This window comes from Diabrotica virgifera, chromosome 1 (assembly GCF_917563875.1).
Source record: "Diabrotica virgifera virgifera chromosome 1, PGI_DIABVI_V3a".
NCBI lineage: Eukaryota > Metazoa > Arthropoda > Insecta > Coleoptera > Chrysomelidae > Diabrotica > Diabrotica virgifera.
In genome coordinates this window covers 251,081,609-251,085,859 of record NC_065443.1, presented here as the reverse complement: position 1 = coordinate 251,085,859, position 4,251 = coordinate 251,081,609, and the positions used below count along the sequence as shown (strand labels likewise).

The window sequence follows — 4,251 nt, the reverse complement described above, 5'->3', positions numbered from 1 at the left end:
CGGTTACTGAGAGGGTACCAAAGTTGCTTTTCTACGAAGGTAATTAAATCCATTTACTAAAGCTGAAATTCAGTACACACATTCTAAATTGAATATAAATAACAGTTATTATAGTCGGTCAGCTATATGACGGGACAGAGCCGATCGGTCGGCCCAAATGAATGTACAGGGTTATTCAATATATTTTGCCCCCTTGTAAACTGCAAATATAAAATACAAAAGTTACTCGATTTTTAAATTATGATTTTTTGATATATATATATATATATATATATATATATATATATATATATATATATATATATATATATATCTTGTCGAAACCCAAAAGACTCCATTTTCAAACAAATAAATGTTTAAAAATAATAAAATCTTTGGATTTCTTAGTTCGGAAACAGATATATATATATATATATATATATATATATATATATATATATATATATATATATATATATATATATATATATATATATATATATATATTTATATATACAAACAAACAACTAGTTTATTAGGGTTGCAGTCAGAAGGTTGGCCAGGATGTTAAAGAAACACTCTTTTGACTTTTTGTCTAGCTTTCGGAATGGTTTTATTCCTTTTTCAAGACTCTGTAATATGGATAAAAAGAAATATGTAAATTTTTCTATAAAATATCACAATTCGTCAGTACAACTTACTAGTCGTTGAGATTATTCAAAAGCTTTATGACCCTCAACAATACTAACACAAACATAGAATACAGAAAATAATGGACAAAATACATTCTAAAATTTGATAAGGATGGTAAATTTTATATTTATTCTATGACATCTTTTGATGGTGTGTTTTAACTCTGATACATAGAGAACAGAAAGAAAAAACAATCAGATTAAAATGTAATTAGGTGTTCTTAATATTGTATTTATTTTCAAAAAACCCAAGAGGACCATACTGGGTAATTTTTATTTTTAAATCTGTCTTAATGGTATGCAACCTGTTATGCACACAGATGTATTGTGTAGTGCATATGTATAATAAATATTTATTTTATCAAAAATAAAATAAATATTTCTATATAAACAAACAACTAGTTTATTAGGGTTGCAGTCAATAAAAATTTTTCCCAGCCAGAAATAGTGGATGTGTGAGTTATTCGTAAGGGGATTTTTCCACATTCTCTATTTCATTTGTTTGATTTCGTACGAGTGGTCGTTAAACCAGTACCAGTGGATCTTTTGATCACTGAGTGTGTTTCAAAGATCTACATCTTTTGTTTTTTCATATATATATATATATATATATATATATATATATATATATATATATATATATATATATATTATATATATATATATAGACTGACTATTTTTTTAAATGAGAATTGGGGTCTAGTGCTAGATTATTTGAAAGGTTATTCAATTCCCTATTCAGTAATATAAACATTAACGTACCAATACAGAAGTAAAAACTTCGAGATGCATTCTGGTATAAAATCGTTTATTTAAAACTATAAAATATCATGGATTGCAAAACGTTTTCGTTCTATACAGAACATCTTCAGTGCCTAGAATGAAGTATTTCCACGTTAGTTTAAAGCAAAAGGTTCAAATTGTGACTGTTAAAATGAAAAATGTGGGAATACTTACATCCTTCCGAGTAGTTTGAAACTAGCACACTGTAAATAGTGTTAACCTCATCGTATATGGTTTACATAATATAATATATTAAAATTTTATGACTACAAGTCGATGTTGATTGATAAAGTGGAACACATGCTAAAAGGGTGCCATGGTTCCCTGCTCGAAGATGCTAGGTACTTGCCAATTCAATGGGCACAGACCAACTGAGAAATTAGGAAGTGGATATACAATTTGACAAGAGTGACATGACATGACAAGATAAAGCCAATTTTGGTTAAAGTTTCATTTGATTTTGGATTTTTCAATAAAATGCAAAGGTTTGTCTGCAAAAATAATTTAAATTATTTGAATAATAAAATCTACTGTAAAGTTTAAATTAGCAACTCTCTATTCCAGAATAACTTATAGATTCATTAAATTTAATGCAGATATATTTCATGGTTTAAGTTGTGACGTCATCGAATGTGAAATGACGAGATGAAAGTTGAGTTTTGTTGAAACAAGGAAATACACTACATAATAAAAGATAATTAGACTTGCGTGGAGAAACAAAGCTAAACAAACCAAAAAACCAGAATTTAAAAGTATTTTTATGTGATGTACTGTTGGTTGCCTAACAAGGCAAGCAGGCAACAGGTTGAAGGTAAACGGTAGAATATTGCGAGAAAACAGTATAATTACCATGATTAATTATATAGGGTGTCCAAAAATTGTTTTTAAATAAATTAATTGTTTAATTAATAATTCAAATTTTTTTGGACACCCTGTATAAATAATGATATTGATTTTTATAGTACTGTATACAGAATTGAATAAGCTTTCAAATGAGCTAGCACACGACCCCTATTCTCATTTAAAAAAATAGTCGATTACGTCATCTGCTTTGATGCTTTTATACCATTTATATTAGTTATTTTTTGCACACTATCTCTTGTGTCTTTTGCATATAGAGTATATTGGAGTTGTATTTCTAGTATAGGTTTTGTAATAAGATTTGTTGTTGATCTTGTGTCTTTTGCATATAGAGTATATTGGAGTTGTATTTCTAGTATAGGTTTTGTAATAAGATTTGTTTGTTGGTGGGTAAGTCTTCACTGTCAACAGAGATAATATTTCTGGTTGATAACAATTTAACGACATGAAGTTTGACGAAGTTCCTTTGAAGTGGCTTCCTCCTATCCCCCAGTTGATTGGTAGTTACTGCGCGGAAGCTAAGATTAACGGGTACCTTTCCATGCTAATTAGATAAGATTTGAAAATATCTTCTCTTTTGAACACATTTTATTTGTTTAATTTATTCTATAATATTATGTTTACTGCTGCTCTGGTACATACTCCTAATCTTACGCTTATAAGAATGTAATAAAAAATTAAATAACTAAAAAAACTAAAAAGTAATAAAAAACAAAACGTTTTACTATGCAATTAATAAAACTAATAATTTTAATTATAATTAAATCAAATAATTTAAAAATAGTTTATGGTTGCAAATGTTCTGTAAAATATCAATAAAATCATTTAATGACTTTACCTGATGACAAAATTGTGTGTTTTACCGTTACAAATTGAGTGCTTAGAAGGACTCTCAAAATTTGCCGTTTTCTTCGTAAAGCATTGGTTCTGAACTTGTGTATGCCTCGTGTTACTAATTATGAATTAATATTAAGTTTACTAGGTATGTCTCAGAGCACTAGCACAACCACCACAACGGTTTCGTTGTTATTGTCATCAACGTGGCCACTCCCGTATCAGATGCCAACTAGTGGGAAGTATAAAGTATGGCACTTAAACACATAACAAAATCTTAAATTTACTTAAAAAATAAAACGCAATCTATGTTCAGTTTGCACTTACGTAGATAAAAGGAAGGGAGGAAGGAAGGAAAGGAATAAAGGAAGGCCCAGAACGAGATGGCTGGATGACGTGCAAGACGACCTGAAAAACATGAACATATATATGACAAGAACATATGGAGAAGGGCACAAGAGAGATCTGAATGGAAGGGATTAACCAGACAGACAAAAACCCATCCAGGGTTATGATGAAAAAAGAAGAAGAAGAAGAACAAGATGTGGTCAGAATAGGACGAATGAGGGACACTTCATTACCTACTTTCCAACGAAACGCCCTTTGTCTTATAAGCGCGAGTTTTAATTTAATGTTAAAATTTGTCGTGGTATGCTTGATGATGATCATTATCATGATAATGTTAGTTGTCCATAGCCCTAACATGCTTTTTTAATAGTTAAGAATTATGTACCTACATAGCGTCACTATAATTGGGTTTTTTGCATTTATGAACTAAAATAAAATATTTGTTTATATTGTGTTTTTATTTCCTATCCATTTTATCCACAGACATTTTAGTAAAGATCTTAAAAAAATATAGATTAAAAAAGTATTAGCTGCAAAAATAATAAGAGTAAAATACTTCGGTAGAGGTTTCCGTAGTGATAGACTTTCGGTTGAAATGTTGAAACCATTATAAAAAAATAAGTGTCATTAATGTTTAGTATGTTTTCTACAGTCTTTCCATTACGGTGCGAGCTCCATGCAGTTTTATGGGCATTAAATTTTTTGATAATTAACTATATTAAAATCACAATAAACATGCACTAGAAATAAACAA

At 29.0% G+C, this 4,251-nt stretch overlaps 1 long non-coding RNA gene across 1 annotated transcript; it reads left to right on the top strand.

The window, feature by feature from the left end:
• Positions 1-458: 458 nt before the first annotated feature.
• Positions 459-3,946, top strand: LOC126879076 (uncharacterized). The gene is made up of 2 exons (XR_007695965.1): positions 459-2,601; positions 2,677-3,946. It is a non-coding gene; the product is annotated as an uncharacterized LOC126879076 (long non-coding RNA).
• Positions 3,947-4,251: the final 305 nt, after the last annotated feature.